At 34.7% G+C, this 17,572-nt stretch overlaps 1 protein-coding gene across 3 annotated transcripts in view; it reads left to right on the top strand.

Annotated features, from left to right (window-relative positions):
• Nucleotides 1-17,572, top strand: part of LOC135841343 (dipeptidase 1-like) — a 705,386-nt gene that overhangs the window by 7,704 nt on the left and 680,110 nt on the right. Inside the window, exon 1 of one of the 3 annotated variants that reach the window (XM_065358263.1) lies at nt 3,066-3,426. The exons of the other annotated variants lie outside the window; for them this stretch is intronic. The gene's annotated coding sequence lies outside the window, so the exon portion shown is untranslated. Of the gene's footprint in view, nt 1-3,065; nt 3,427-17,572 lie in introns of those variants that run through there. 3 annotated transcript variants of the gene reach the window in all.

Genomic DNA, 17,572 nt, shown 5'->3' with positions numbered 1-17,572 from the left:
AACTGTTAACAGTTGAAGACTGAAGTGGCGACCAATTGGTCGCCAATCTATTTGAGCGGTTGTCTGCATTTAGGTCCTCTGGAAGTCAAAATTGAAAAGAATTATGAAATGGCGTTGGGAGAATTTGATAAAAATTTTCATCATGTGAAAATCTCGAACTGTTTTGTTGAAATACTCGTTCCTTTACCGAATTTGCCATTATCATTTTTGTGGAATTTTTCAAAAAATTTGTAAAAAAAAAATGAGACAAAGTGTTTTGAAAAATTTTTCATTGCAGTATCATTAGGATAATTTTTTTTTTGTCTTTAGGCCCTTCTTCCAAACTTAGTACAAAATAAGATATCGTAGCAATACATGATTTACCCTTGGGACTTTCCGTAATCATTTATATTGAATAATTCTCGTTTTTTCCCCTAGAGAAAAGTTCAAATAAGTAATCGCGCTAATCTGGTATTAATTTTGATCTTGTAAACAATCTGAAAAAGAATCAACAGCTAGTTTTTTTTTCGAAAAAGTTGGAGGAATTTAACCATAATTAATTAGCGTGATTAATTAATTTACAGGGCCGTCGAGAGCCGATGCAGGCCAGGGGCAAATATCATGTTGGGCCTTATTTCTAATTAAGTAGGGGCGTATCACTGATGTGAGAGAAAAATATAAATTTTGCCAATTGATATGTATTTACCTATATCAAACCTGTGAAAATGTTTATTTTCTTTTTTTGATTTTTGGAACCCTCACAAATGTGAAATCTGTTTTATCTGAAAGTATTTTGAAAAATCATTTTTCGTCCAACTGAACCAAATTAATTTGCCAAATTTTAGCCATGGATGTTGCATAGGCTACTTTCTGTTCAAGCGATAAATGCGAAATTGCAGATCATCTCTGATCTCATTATCTACACAAACAAAGTCGGCCAGGGTATTATTTTTAAAATTGAAAAAAAATATATTTACGTACCTAGACTCACTTTTTACTTAACATAACACTCAACATTCAACAACAATTTTCGCCCTCATTCAAGATAGTTGTTTCAACTATAAAATTATCCTATTGATTTTTGTACGTAAACTTTTGTCATCTCCAACCTCGAATTAATACTGATATGCGAAATATTTTCAAAATTGAACATTTTTACGAGTTTTTTAAAAAAAATTTTAAATCTGAATAATTGAAATGTATTTGTCAGTAACTGATTTTTTTTTTTACTTTAGAGAGTAAAGTCTATTGAAAAGTTGTAAATTTTAATTTAAAAACTTTAAAGGTACCCATAGTGATAATAAAATGCTGGTTTCAATAAATGTCAATGTCATAATATGATCCATGATTTTCGATTCTTCGTTTAAAAATTCTCGTTTGAAAGTGAGTATTGAACGGACTACATTTTTTTTTAAAAATTGCAATTCAATGTTTTACGTAATTACTTACGAGTATATGTAAGTACCTCTCAGATGAATTGTTCTTATTATTCATATATTCAATGTGTGTATTAACTGCTATTGAAATGCAAACAATTGCTTCAGTTTGTCTTTTCGAACATCGCGCTGGAGGTTTTTAGAAAATGAAATTTTTTGTATACGAGACTAGAAGACTCAGCTGGGAATCTGATGGCGATGTATTTTTGAAATTGATCAAATTGGTGTCATTTCATTTTGTGTTATGAATGCCTTTCATAGATTTTTCACGAGCTTGGTGATTTGATTTCTTGTGCGGTTTTTTTTGGATAGGTACTGAACTCAAGTTTCTAAACTGCAAATTTTTTTTTCAACTATCAAAACTCTGAACTTTGTTTAATTAAATTACAAGGATTAAGATGTGAATGATGAGCAGTATTTTTCTCAGTTCTTGAAAAGTATTTTTTGAGTTTTTAATCATACACAGAACACTGGTACCAAAAATGGCACCAACGTTGAAAATTTGTGTAACGGTGCTGTTTTTGGCACGAGACTTCTATACATAGTATGTATTGATGTGCTGTGTTTTGCTGCTCTGTGCAAGGAAAGATGATTAACCCTTAAATGCCACACTTATATTTTTTTCAAGATTTTCTTGCACTGGACTGACGAGAGACTTGATATCATGGCTACCTGATACATGTGCGTAAATGTTCAGCCTTTCATTTGGCATGTTTGACACATTGCCTACTTTCATATTTTAAGGGGCACAATTTTTTGAAAAAAAAAAAAAATTTTTTCATATTTTTGGATAGTTTTTTGTAGCCAATCGACAGCGACTGGAATGAAACTACCGCCTGTTAAATATTTATGTATCCATGCTCTACTAATTTATGTACAACAACTTGCCTATTTTTCTCATTTAAGGGGCAAAAAATTCAAAAATAATTATTATTTCACTCGTTTTAAAAAATTTCTGCCCCTTAAAATAAAAAAGTATGCAATATGCTCAACAGCGGAATTGAAGCGCAAGACATACACACACATGTACCAATAGTCGTTCCCACCCGAGCACTCTTTCCTGCCAGCGTAACGCATCGAAAAAACTGGTGTGGTGAAATTCACCACCTTGTGGCATTTAAGGGTTAAAATATACGTAAATAAAATACAAATACGTATCGAGAATGATCGAGATTCGAGAATTGTTCGAATTTACAATTTACTAAAATTTCAAAATATTACGATGGGCAGGTTTTTTCGGGTACGTCGAAATACTCGTAACAGAATGTCTCTTGAAATAATTTGGTGTGATTTGCAAAAATCCTCTCTGCTGGCCTAAAAACATGTAAATTTTTGTCATTTTGAGAAGGTTGTGGTGAAGGGAAGGGATTTATCAAATTTAGTTCCATAATTGAAGACAACAAGAAACAAGATACGAAATACTCTGAGAGATTTTTAAAAAATAAAAAAATGATGTAATAATTTATTTGAATAAGATTTGTGATTTTTGGCAATTGATAAGCTGGCTGCACTGCTACCCCCTACCTTCGATTTTATTTTATTCCGATTCCTTGCAACCTTAAACGGATCCATCGGAAACAACGAACCTTGTTGAGTTGTGCAATGTGCAGTCTTTTGTTTAGAATGATGGACGGGGTGGTACGATGTCTGGCGAGGTGGCGATTATTTGGCGCTTTTCAATTCCAAGAACTAAGAAGTCTTCTTTCTCGCCTCGTTGATTTTGTTTTGTGCGTCCAAATGTGTCGGTTGTTTTTGTTTTAATCTCTTGTAATTGCTAAAGAGTTCGAGTTTCGTTTTCGTTTCGACCTCGAAGACGTATTCTTGATTCAGACTCGGTTTTGAGTTTTGATACTCCATTATTCGAATTTCAAAACATCGTTTGATCGTGTGATACGACCATCGCGTCGATAGTGGTTTTTCGTGAATTCGTAATGCTTGTGCTGTACAAGTATGTATTGTTATGTAAACGGTAAATTATTAATAATTCGTTTGTAATGATGTTCTTTTCTTGGTAAGTAAATCAATCATCATGACTGTTCTATTTTACGTTAGCATTATTGTCTAAAGTTGTGTAGGAAGTGAAAAATATGTACCAACAATTTTGAGTTTCACGTGGTGATGAACGTACAGAACAGACACAATGTGTTTGTGTGCCTAAATTACCAAAGTAGTTGGTAGTGATTTCCTATCGTAAAGAAGGAATACGATTTTGTACATACTGTGTAATACTTGAGAGAAGATATTTCATCACGATTATTTCTAAAATCGACGGATTTATCTCAATTGCGACGTATTATGTTTCGTGGAGAAATTAGTTCTGTGGGTTGTTTGATTTTATGTATGTAAATTGTCATGAAATTCCGTGAAAGAAGCAATCAACTACACAATACCATACTGAGGGTACCTCATTTATGTATCGTAAGAGCTTTTATTTAATTATTTGAAGTGCGTTAAATCACCATGAGTTTTTTCTGTCTGTAATGTGTATTTTAAATGTTCGATTTCGAGTTCTATAAATTCTCATTCTCACTCGATTCGATTCAATTTCGGTAGCCATTTTGTTGCCCAACGGCGTCACGTACGCAATATGCAGCACGCACTGCACGCAGCATGGATAGATACAGTGGTACCAGGTACCAGAATTGCATAACTAGGCCCTAACAGCCCTAACTAGTCGTGTCGTAAATTATCTTTGTCCCGCTAACGTGAGATAATAATGTAATATTTGACTTCGAATTATCCATTTCGGGGTTTTTACCAAATTAAATTCGGTTTCCGTATCTTTTACATCTTTGCTGAGTTGGTTTACGATTTTCGAATTCTATCGTTCGACTTTTCATGAAATTTTCATTCAACAGTTGGCCTGCAACAAAAAAATCAAAACTATGCCTGTGCCTACACTTTCACTTCTGCAAAGCCTGTAGATATTGTTTTGAAACTTTTTTTAGTTACTATACTTCGGTTTTGAAAAAAGTGTTTCCTGGTAATCAGTAGAGTAGTTGAGTTCATGGATGAAGTTCTTTTTCGGAGATGTTAATTCGTGTAGGTGATTGTTCACGAATAATGACTAATGAGTAATTTTGACTTTTTGAGAGTATTTTCGGAGTCTTACAGAATCTTATCCGGTGTATTTTTTTTCGTGCGTAGATTGCACGAAATATACGTATTGCGAAAATGATTAAATATTATGATGCTGTAGTTGTCAGGCGTAAGGTATTGTTGATCGAACTTTTAAAATTGAAAATGGTCCAGATGAAGCAATCATTTATGAATTATCACAAACAAATACATGTGAAATTGTATCAGTTTATCATCTTTTTCACCTTCTCGCTATTTTATTTTGCTAATCGCAAGAAGCTTTTTTTCGCGTATGATTTAATTTAGCTTCTTCTAAGGAACTTTTATGGGGCTCCGAATAAGCTTACGATGTCTAAAATCTAGTCGAGTAAGGGAAATATTACGGAATTCGTCATTCTTCGTTCCAAAATCAAAATTATGAGCATTGTGAAATTGCGCACGGATTATCATTTTGCATTAGGTAAATTCAAACAAATTTTCATCTTATTTTTTATGAAGAAATTTCCTTCGTTTCATTCGAGCTTTTATTTTTTTTCTCACTTTTGTAGATTGACCAATTTTTTGGAAAAAAAAATGTTGCATTTTTTGTGATGAATTGTTTCTGTTTTTTCAAGAAACTTTTCATTTGACTTTGTTTTGATTATTATTTCACATTTTCACGGCGATATAAGTGGTGTTATTCGTCTTCAGCAGCGTTCAGAGTGAAGGTCAATTTCTTTCTCCTGGCTTGAGGAAGATTGTCTACTAAGGAGTAAGGAAGACGAAACTGCTCATAATATGCAGTTTAAAATGTGATTTTTGAGGTGATAACATTTTATGGAGCTGGTCACGAGAAACCAGTTTCTTTTTAGGAAATGTCCTCCCCTGAGATGACAGTCGAGTAATTTAAGGCAGAAAGTCACCTCATGGTATATCACCATTCAAGTCATCTCGCTCAACTCGGTGTATCAAATTGACCTTCAACGACACCCTCTCAAAACCCTCAACCCCACCCTCTCAGAACCCTCTACCACCCCATCCACCACCAACGAAGATGACCTCTGAATCGAAGTGATACCTGCTATTCTGCACACTTCCTCAACTACGACATGAATGATGAAAGTTGATTCTCGAGCGAGCATCGACCGAAGAAAGAAGTCATCGTACCGATGATCGAATCTGAGAAATTGGAATAATTAGGGCGTACTTTGCTTTCATTCTAATCGCTGCTGAAGGATAATAAAACCACCTATCGATCTGAAATATCGCTTACGAGTGCGTTAGAAATACAAAACGAAAGCGTAAAAAAAAATTTGGAATTATGTGTCTGTTGGAAATTGACATCGAATAAGAGGGAATTTTTGTGTTGAATCTATTCCTAAAGTGGAAGTAAAATGAAAAAAAATCCATAGAAAAGTGATAAGTAAATTTGAAAATTATGTTTAAATCATGTTAGATGTCTATTTTAAAGAAAAGTGTACTTAATTATGGAATGAATCGAAGGAAAATATGTAAATGATAAATTAAAGAGCAGTAAAAACAAACAAGACCGACAATAAACGTGAATTTTCCTATTCAGAATGGAATTTTCCCAATATTTTTTGAACTTTCAGCCAATTGTGTAATTATTTTGAGTTTTCATTTGAATTTTTAAAAAATTTTCAAAAAAAAAGGGAACTTTTGCTATTTAGTTTCACCTTTTTTCGGTCGTATTTTTTATTTCGATTTTCCTAAATCGATACCATGATGAAATTACGCCATGATATTCCTCCTCATCTAATCGTAATCCGTGAAAGTTCCTATCAGTAGAGCTTCAATTAGTCTTCTCTGTTCGCAATTCACTTGAGTAATTTTAATAATTTCGCAATTTTAAACTTGAGTAATTCGTGATTATAAACTTGAGTAATTTTAATAAATTGGTGATTTTAGTAGGTCTAAAGGGATCGTTGAATACATATAAATATTTTTTTTTTTAAATGGAGATGATGAAATTGATGAAAATTTTCATAATAATTAAATATCTGTTTGAATAGTATTTGCAGAGTTGTATCTTTTACAACAACCGAAGAAACGTCGGACCTTCTTGAATAAAATTTTGAGAGTTTATTTGTATAATTAAATGACCCATAGTGTACCATTCTTACCACCAAATCATGTTTTAGTAAAAGTGAAATAATTGTTGGAACATTTCTGTAAAGTTTTCAATTCGTTGAATAACCAGACCAACTTGTGAACACAAAAAAAAGATGATCAAGTAGAAATGAAGGAGAGGCACATAAAAGTTTCGAATGCACAATTTATTATAATTTAATAAAATTATACCATAATGAGAACAAACATTTCGAGAATAAAATCTGTTAAAACGTCTCATTAATAAAAAGGAATCGTCACAATAATTGAACAATAAAATTTTTCAATAAAAATGCGGAAAATTTATTAAGACAATTCAAAATAAACGGATTCGTAAAAATAAATTTCAATAGAACATAAAAAAGAATCGTAAATGAAATACACAATAATTTATTATAAAAATTTCAAAGAAGGACTTATAAATAATTAAAAATTTATTAAGATTCAAAAAAAAAAAGAACAAAAGACAAGTTTATTGGAACTAATAAAATAATAAAAAATATTTTCGTCAATACAATGCAATTATGACGTTGATGAGTTGAAAAATGAGAAAAGGCTACTTACTAACGATAATTGAATCAACTATGTACATAGTTATAGTATGGAATGCAAAATAATTATGCTTAATAAAATTATGATCATGTTTACACAATCAAGGCGTGGATGATTTGCATTGTCTAGACACATCTCTGTCATTAATTTGTTGAAGGTCCGCTGATTTCCTTCTGTAACAATCTCTATCACTCGGTCCCTTTCTGATACTCCGAATCTGATTAAACGAGTGCCTGGTATTCGGCCCATTGATCCTTCAATGGGCCTAAATTCAACTCCATCAATCAATTTTACAAAATGGATATACTATGTTGATTCGAAATTCTGTTGAATTCTGCCAATTGTGGGTTCTGGTTCACTCGGATAAAATGTCTCGCCTGTATCTCCCGAGGTACTTCAATGAGAAAAAAATTGTTTTATTTTGCTCCAGCCCCCTCCCTAACTTGTTTCGGAAAAAATGGCCAAGCTCTAAAAGATGAGTAGTACATATTGAGAGTTTGTATCAACAGGTCATTACCATCAAAATCCAGGACCACGTGTATGGACAAGTTCGTGTTTTGAAAATTCGTTCTTCCCTAGTATTTCTCATTAATTAATGCCAAAACATCAAAAGATATAATTTCTGAAACTGGGAGATTATTTTGTAATTACAGTGATGCCAGCTTTCTGGCCATTATTTCCAATCTCAAAAACATTCAATTCAAATTTATTTCATTTTAACATTACACAGCAACTCATACACAAATTAATGAGTTGAATAGCCGAAAGCGTCAATTTTTTCAATTTTTTGAAATTTGCAGTAATGACTAAGAAAATAGGCACCACTGTATTCCAAAACATTTTCCCAGTTTCAGAAATTAGATCTTTCAATGTATCGGCGTGATCAATGGAAATATTTGAGTAGAAAAAATTTTCAGAACGAGAATTTACCCAGAAATAGCGATTTGAAAATTTCCAAACGTTCAATTGAGCCCTGGAAGCGATCTGGAATTTGGACCGATATGACCTGGGCCGACGAAGATTCTCAAATTTCAAGTACTGTCTCTTGGAACCTGGTAATTTTTCAGCAAAATTGGTTGAGTGGGTGCTAGATCGAAAAAACCTCGACTTTTTTCGAAATTTCTTTTTTACCATAGGACTCTTATCTTCCCTCCGGGGGAGTATTAGATCAAATTTTTTCTGGATTACTTTCAATCCAAAATGATAATATATGCATGTATGTAGTTTACATTGATTTTATGTACAACTTCTGGAAAAAATAAATACATAATTACCTATGTACATAGGTTTTAGTCACTTTCAGAATAAGTAAATTAAAAACTCTCACAAAGATCTTCTCAGTTTCCTTGTCATGTTTTAAAATTTTGTCCACATGTTTGACATTATTTACATTTTTTAAGGGTAGTTTCAGTTTATGTTTAAGAGCAATTTCCATTTCGATCGTTACCGATTAGTCAAGTGTATAACTCAGTCGTTTTGTACCTGTATGCAGGAAACATTTTTTTTCAATCTGTTCCAAATGAGTAAATTACCCTTATTCTGGTCTTTTGGAATTTTTGGCGGCATCATACTATATTAATAATAAAGAACCATACATTTCCAAATAATAAAATGTTTAATTTAAAATTTCAAAAACTTTCACTACAAAAACAAGGCTTCAGACATTATTTTAAGACAATTTGCGGAAAAAGGGCCTTAGGCGCCGAACGACCTTTTTCCGCCAAGACCCTCATTTTACATGGGATTATTTTCATCACTACTTCGTTGGAATTTTCTTTTCAATTGTACCCTATGTATTGAATTTTGTCGAGCTATCTTTTGCGAAGGTGTATCAATTTTCAAGGTACCTTTGCATGGATCGCATGTTTTCACCCACCCACATTGAAACCACATATTTCTTGGCAGCGATACATTTTCGCATAGAGCAAATCACCGCATCATTTATTCGCGAAAATATAAATACCAGATAAGAATTTATCGCGAATAAAACAATCGCAATACGTTGGAAAAACGACACGTTGCTTGCTCTCTGCGTACAAGTATAATGTGTATTTAGCTCGGTTACCGGGGTAATATTTTCCGGTATGTAGTACGTCGACGTTGACGGTATCTGTATATTATAGTCTTGGTAATACCGCCTCGTTACTTTGTTTATTGGCAATGCTGAGACCGTCGTGATTGAAAGCTACAGTAAGGGGGATTTAGAGCTACATCCGAAGGTATTACGTTATACTGTAAACTTGAAAGCCGCTGTTTGACAGTGTCGCTTACATACTTAGTATTTTATTTCGTTTTTGTAATTAAACCCAACCTGGTACCTATATTTTCTCTCGAAGATCTGAAATTTTTACACTTTTCGATCGAATAATACGTGTAGAGAATAAAGTACCGGGAAAAAGCTATACCAATTCATTTTTCCAGCCTAATTTCCAATCACCTCGCCGTTTGCACCATCCACGTGTTTTGTCTTCAGAGTCGAGAAGGACGAAATTCGATCGAAAATTTAATTAACAAATGAAATGATTTTTCGTTTTCGACTCGTTTCGCGTGATTATTTTTACGACAGCGTCTATTGTGCTGCGGCGAAAAGAACAATGGATAAGTTTGTCGTATTGTTTATCGAAATAGAAAAAAGCAACTTTCGAGGCGAACCTTTTGTTGATTATTATAATTTTTTATTCAGAATTTCAACTTGGAAGTATTCGATTTGAGATTCGACGACAGTACAGTTCGTGAATCCATTTTGATTTTTTTTTCCCAAACGAGAATTTAAAACATTGCTGATATTTTTTGGTTGGAGTAAACTTTGTGAAGGTAGATGTATAACTTACTATTGAATGAAGGTTGCGAGGCTGACATCGTACTTGAATCTGGGTATTGGTGGTTTAAAATTTTTCTACAAGCTCGTGTGAAAAATTTGAAATTTTCATTTAAGGATTTTTTCTGGGTGGAAAATGCCCTTATCCTTCTCAGTTTTTTTTTTCGCAGAGAGAATCTCAAATCAAATTTTCATGCATTTCATTCGATTTCCCCTAAATGTAGATGGTTTTTTCGGGGGTCGATAGTTTACCTTACCCCCTTCCCAAAATATCAATTTGCACAGCACCGCACGTCTTAACCAATTAACCTCAACAACCATAACGTGACCGAATAATAACGATAATGAGGCCGAGTATTTCGATTCTCAATAACCCTCCAGTTAGCTCGATGATTTTGGTATTCAAAGCATTTGCAAATTGAAGAAGAAATTCGCATCTTAATATCGACGCGGTCACGCTCCGTTATCACAATTGCAAGAGAAAACACAACCGTAAGCTTTGAAGAACGCGCGTATATAAAACTTTTTGCCAAACTTATAATCTCATTCAAACTGTAAAAATAAAAGAAAGATATAACACTTAAGACGACATTATCGAGCCAATAAAACAGCGAAGCATTACGAGCCCATGAAGCTGAAAATTTGGTAAGCTAACAACAATTTATCTCGGAAGGGGGGAAAAAACCCTTACTCTTCACAAAAGCGAAAGATTTTTAATTTAAAAAATAGCTTCAATTTTACTCTCGCGCTAAAAACATGAGCTATTTTAAATATATTTGAGGAGCATTTTTTCGATGTTTATCGTCATTTTTTCTCTTTCAAATTTATTCGCTTGTTTCTTTTGGAGGTCGCCAACCAACACGAAACTTTTCCAAGACTGCCAGATAAAAAGTTTTCTAGCTAAATGGAAAGAAAAAACTGCTGGCATTTCTCGAAGTGACCTTTCTCCCCTGCCTGGTTTTTTTTTCGTAGTTCGACTCGCGAGTCGTGGTGCCTTTTTTCCACGCGACAGCGGCAACACGTTCAGGTTAATTTTTCTCGAGCGTCGCGTCCGTCGCCGAATGACTGCTTTTTATCTTTTAATTAAATGCTGCAGTTATGTCGTCTTCGTCATTTTTCATTTCTTCTTATACCCCTTTGATAGAAGCGGCGCGATGAGAAAGAAAAAAAGAAAATGAAAAACTTCCTAATAAGATCTTGTAGTATTCTCTGAAATTTGACGTGTTGAGAAACCGTTTCTTTTCACTAGGTGAATTCTTTCTTACGAGTTCTTTTTCGACGATGAAAAGCGACATTTTTTTGTTATTTTGGCGTCTTCGTTTTTATATAGTTTTTTTTTCGCTTTGATTTTACTTCATGAAGCACTGAATTACAACTTCGTCGCTGTTTTGATAGCTCAAGGGGGGGGGGGGGTGGAAGATGAGAGCTTAGAGTGACCTGCTGTAAGGCTACCATATGTTGTAAATTATAGCGAACGTGTTGAATTAAAGGTTGATGAATCAGAATCTATAATTGAGCGCAAATCAAATTTCAAGTGCTCTCGTATGACATTTTCGTTTCTACTCTTCTCATTCGAGTATTCCGCGCTGAAATGAGCAAAATAATATAGCGAACGTGGGTACCATACTCCGAATAACGAAAAAAATGAACTTCCGTGTTTGACACAAAACTGCCTAAAAAATCTTCCATACTTCCCTTCATCACCTCGTTTCACTCACGTTATAATGATTGAAAAGGTCCGCATTATAATAAGTCGATTTTTCTAATTTACACGCCGTATATAGACCATTTTCAATTATCTTTTTCAAACAAATTGCCAATATCGTTTGATTTTCATACAACGAACGACAATCGCGATAAAATCACGTTTACGAGTAACCCTTCATTTTAAAGCAGCTACGATACGTTTTCCCGCACGTTTTTTTTTCACATATCGAGCTTTTTGGCGAATCGCTAGCGGAGCCGAATATTAAAAATTATAAATTAATCAACTCGATAACAATTTGATTTTATCGGCGCCGTGTCATTTAGCTGTTATGATATTTTCATGGCATAATTTATCGGAACCCGTCGCCAAAATGAATTCTTGGGGCGATGATGAGTATATTCCGCCATTATTAATTAATTCGAATCCAAGGTGATACTCGTGTCGACTATATCGAACCGACCAGGAAATTTACGGGTTGTTTGTGTATTTTGACTACACCTACTACAGATGATAATTCACTGGAATTTTTTTTTTGTTTTTTGAATTTTAGAGCACTCGTAAAAATTAACTAATCTGTTAACGTTTTAATCTTCTTTCGAATCAGGTGAACAGTGTTTCTACTTCGATGGAATTTATACGATAATAGAGATAACGCGTTATATACGTTGTATAATTGGTTTAACCCGAGCAAATGAAGAAAAATTTTCATTTTATTTGTTTTCTAAAACGTACCTATAGTATTACGTGTAGATACAGGTAACGGAAAACAGTGACTTTAATTATTGCTGATAAAGCCGCCGATAATCTAATAAAGGAGATTTCGCTGACAAGTGTAATTTCGAAGCAGCATTTTCGTCTTACGTGATTTTCTCGTAATTGTTTCAGCTTCCTAATTGAGATTTCCACGTTCGTTTTCTCTTCTTTTTTTATATAGGTACGGAGAGATTGGGTAAATAATGTTATTTGAAAATATTACATGAGATGTTGAGTAGACATGTGATGTAAAGTGCGAGTAACGTGTGAGTGATCGAGTCGAATTTTCAAGTTTTACATACCTACTCTACAAAAATGAGTGGATATTATTCGCGCTTCCATTTTGTGTACAATAGTCTCCACCCATGCTGTCGTGCGGAGCCCAGCAAAACCTTGAAAGCATGGAAAACTTGCAAAAGTCAGGAAATTGTACAAAAAATTTTGCATGCTCTTTGAAAGCTTTGGAAAACAGAATAATTGAACCGAAAAATTACAAAAATAATACTTCAAATCAAAAAAAATGCGAATTATCAATACAATTTATGTTTTTAAGCAGAATCACTGAGTCATTCCATGCCAAATCGGCGGATTTTTGCACGAGGGTTCTTCGATTTTTTTCAAAATCAGATCATGTGTAGAGGTCATCGAACGATGACGAATGACGCAAACCGGACATTTTTTCGATTTTTTTTGACGAAGCTGTGGCGCTTCAAAGCTCTCCAAAATGGCCAGAAATGGAAAATTTCAGTTGCAAATTGCTCCGGTTGTACGTGGTATAGAATTTTGAACATTTTTTCAAATTGTAGTACTTTGAGAGGGTAATCGACGAATGATGTCAAAATCAGTGTTGCTACTTTCTGAAACCTGAAAAACTCGATTTAAAAACTTATAATTTAAATATAACCACGATGTCCCCCAGTAAAAATTTTGAAAAAATTCTCAGTTTTAGTCCTTTTCATGTAGAATAACATATCAAAAAATTGGAGGGGCATTTTTTTTTCATTTTCGAGAAAAAAAATTACAAGATTTATTTTTATTGCAATACATAGTACCATCAGAAACGTAAAAAATGAAAATTTTTGCATTTTTGAAATATTTTATCAATGTGTAAGACCTGTAGACGAATATGTGAAAAAAATCCCCCTCACTCCAATTTGTCAACGGCGGCGACATTTTTTCAATATATTTCGCTCGGAACTATAATTGAAGCATTTCTTTACAGTAAGTAGTACCTGTATTGCTGAATTGAAAAATTCTTGCACTCGATTACCCCTTCAAGACGTTTGTTTTCTTTGGCCAACTCTGTAATTTTTTTTTCATCTTGGGCACCTCTTCTTGTAAAACCAAACAATCCATGGTCATTGTTTTCAATTTTTTTCCAATCTGCCAGAGGTGACATGGGGGATTTTTCCGGGAGTGGTACCATCTTGTAGCTCTCGTCGAGGCGAACTCAGCGTGGCGCGTTACCTACAAGCCCGTCTATCTATTCATGGGAAGAAGCTACGGGCGTCTAAAGCCTACCGAATGAGCAAAACCAAAAAAAAAAGAAAATTTGTCAAAATGGAAAATTCGACCTAGCGAACTTGTAGAGCATTTCTGGAGCTGAAAATTGCAATTTGTGGGATTGATCTACCTTCATTTTTGAAGGATCTATGCAATTTTGAAGTTTTGAAACTGATCAATTTGTGTAAATTTTTTTCAGAAATTGATCTGTTTCAAAACTTGAAGGTTGCATAGATCCTCCAAAAATGAAAGTGGACCAATCCCACAAATTGCAATTTTCAGCTAAAAAAATGCTTTACAGGTTCCCAAGGTCGAATTTTTCATTTTGACTGATTTTCATTTTTTGGTTTTGCTCATTTGGCAGACTTAATACGCCCGTAGTTTCTTCCCATGAATAGATAAAGTGGCTTGTAGGTAGCGCGCCGTGTTCGCCTCGACGAGAGCTACAAGATGGTACTACTCCCGTGTAAATGCCCCCCATGCCACCTCTGACAGGTTAATATTAGCTCTATAAAAAATAACAAAACAAAATGAAACAGACATTGCCGAAAATTCAATAATTATTCAGAAAATACATAATTGATTTTTCTCACTTAATTTCCTTCCTTTTCTTATCCTCCCTCTCAGAATCACTATTATCACTAATGATCATCGTCAAAGGTACCTCACTTGACTCGGACCGGCATTTGAACTCGTATTGGGGCTGGTACTCGGATTCGAAGACTCGTTTGGTCGATACGCCGCCAGGATGATTTCTCGAACACAGTCGGAATTTCCGCCGTTATGAAGTGCGCCGGTGATCGTACCTCGTACGGTGGTGCCTCTGGTATCGGTTGGTAGCCCATTGGCTAACCACGTACTTTCATCGTCGTCGCCTAACGATAGCGCAAGAGCTCGAATTCGATCACAGTACATCTCGACGTTACGGTAGTCGGCTAGTTTAACATTAGCCAACTGCGTTTTTACGGCGCGGATCTGCGCTTTCGTGCGCTGTTGCCAGCGGCTGCGCATGGAGGTAAGGAAGTCGAACCTCAAAGGAGCTTTTTTCCGTTTTCTTGATATTTTTCTGCACTTGTATCTGAATCAGGATCTGACAATCCTGGTAATCGAGGAAACGCTGGTCTGGTGAAACTTGAAAATTCATCCTCCGAATCACTGCAAAGTATGAAATGGTGTGTAATTTTACACGGTCTGATTGAATAAGAAAATTGTTGAAACTAGATACTAACTTATGGAAAAATACAAGCTCTTGTGATATTTTTTCAAAGCTGAAAATTCTTCAGTTTCAGCCAAATTTATCTCAAACAATTCTATTGTAATGTATAGCTGTAGTTAGGAAACAGCCAATAATATTTGAAAATTCACTGAAAGGAAAGCTGAAAATTCCTCTTTCTCAGCCAAATATATCTTAAAAATTTAAGTATTAACGCATTTTCAATACACCGCCTTCCTCGTGAGAGCCGATAGTTAAAGATTGGATTGTTTTTCTGTCAAGTACTGCCTAGGATAAGGTCGTATTATGTACCTTTTTAATGGAAAGGCAGCATCTGCGGCAAGAATGGAAATTGAGTATTTGTGTTGGGTAAATTAGATATGCTGGGAAATTTCAAATTTCCATTTTCTATAGCTCTACCAAAACAAAATTCTTTAAAAACGCCACCATCATTGTGGATTTTACATTTTCGATAACCTGAAGGCGTAACTCATTACTAAGGTGCTTCTTGACTTCCCGTGGGGTACTATTTAAAATTACGTACGTGAACTTTTCAAACTAAGGTGAAGATCAATAATTATCAATCATTAATCATTTAATTACAACTAAAAATGATAGTATAGAACCATATGCGCCAATGTCTTCCAACCATCGTAAATGCGTCCTGAGCATCACATTCAGCCATTAAAACTAAACTAAACCTTTTCTTAATTGAAAAACGCTGTACCTGACTTTTTTTGGACATTGTATGTGGATGTATTTACCATTCAATGAACCAACACAATTAGGAAGATTCCACTTAATTTCTCCAAAATTATGCGCTATCCGCAACATATCCTTTTGAGTATGTTTTTTCAAGACTAATAGCTGTAAAGTTTCACATGAGACAAAGCAGGTTTCATGTACTATACTATACAGGAAACTGTAGACTTCTCAGAAAAGAAATTTCATGCCACCACTTGCTGGGTTCAGCCATGTGCCATATAGCTAGAGAAAAGAGTACAAAGTAAATAATATTTAATGAATCATCCTGCATTGATACTTTACATTCTGTTGAGTCGAGTATCAATTACACTAGGCAGCAACTGCATATTTGTGTTCGGCTTGAAAACTGGCTTAATCGATACTTTAGACCCTAAAACAAAAAACAGAGTGAGGTTTTTTAATTTGAGTTGTTTTTTTGTGATCAGGAGAGACTGTCAAAGTTGCAAAAATGACCGTTTTTGCCCTTTTTTACGAGTTTGTAGCGACATCAGTATTGTTTTGCGAAAAAAAAACAAGTTTATTTTCGGATTCTACGCACTTTTTTAAGTAAACTACTTCCCCCGATTTTTGATTTTTGAAGTTTCAAGCGCATACGGAAGATTTTCATTTTGTATAATTATTTAAAACTAAGAGCGCGCGACGCTGGCGTTACTCCACGACGTAATCGTGGCGCGGAGCTGTGTTCACCCGAAGTTCAAATTGAATTTTTCATATTTAGAAAAATTTGTCTTATGCGAGCTGGAAACTTCGAAAATCAAAAATCGGGGAAATTAGTTCACTTGAAAAAATACGTAGAATCCGAAAATGACCTTGTTTTTTTCGCAAAACAATACGGATGTCGCTATACGAACTCTTGAAGTAGGTCAAAAACGGCCATTTTCGCAACTTTGACAGTCTCTCCTGACCACAAAAACAACTCAAATTTAAAAAACTCGGCTCTGTTTTTTGTTTTAGGGTTGAACTACGATTTTCATTCGTTGATTCATTCTTCTACGAGTAAACTGCCTGAATGAGTGGGAGCGATGGGATCAAATTTACTCGAAAATTTTTTCTTTCGAAACACTTTGGAAACGCTGTTTCAAAAGCATCCGTTTTGTAAAATGACGTGTATGTAGTAAACTTGATTGCGTATACTCGCGAATTCACGTCAAAGAACATCATGATGTCTCTCCAATGCGTTATGTAGCCTATTATTTTCGTATTACTCCTCTGACGCGAATACATTTTTAATACGATGGCAAAACTATGGTAAAACTAGAGTGAGAATTATGACAGCTTGCAGCATCTCGATGATTTCCTAGTCTCGTTTTTGTGGCGTAGCGTGGCACGGCGGCGTAATCGTCCTACAGCCGTTTTCAGCCACGGCTGCGGCACGCCGTTACCGCCATCGCGGCCGCATCCTGCTTCGACTTCAATCCAGCCTAGCTGAGAAACGATTCCGCAGCCATGAAACATTCACCGTATACTTGAATTAATAACACCTATAGTCGAATGAATTAATTTTTCAGTGACCATCTTAATGGAAAAATTTCATACTTTTTTCCATTCGACTTGATCCGTAATACGCTTAAGAAATCACCGAGACGAAATTTCATTTTTATTGTGCCATATTTACCGACTCGCTTTTCAACGTCCACGATACGAAAAAATACCACTTA

This window comes from Planococcus citri, chromosome 3 (assembly GCF_950023065.1).
Source record: "Planococcus citri chromosome 3, ihPlaCitr1.1, whole genome shotgun sequence".
Lineage (NCBI taxonomy): Eukaryota > Metazoa > Arthropoda > Insecta > Hemiptera > Pseudococcidae > Planococcus > Planococcus citri.
Note: the sequence above shows the minus strand (reverse complement) of the source record. Positions and strands in the feature narration are given on the sequence as shown.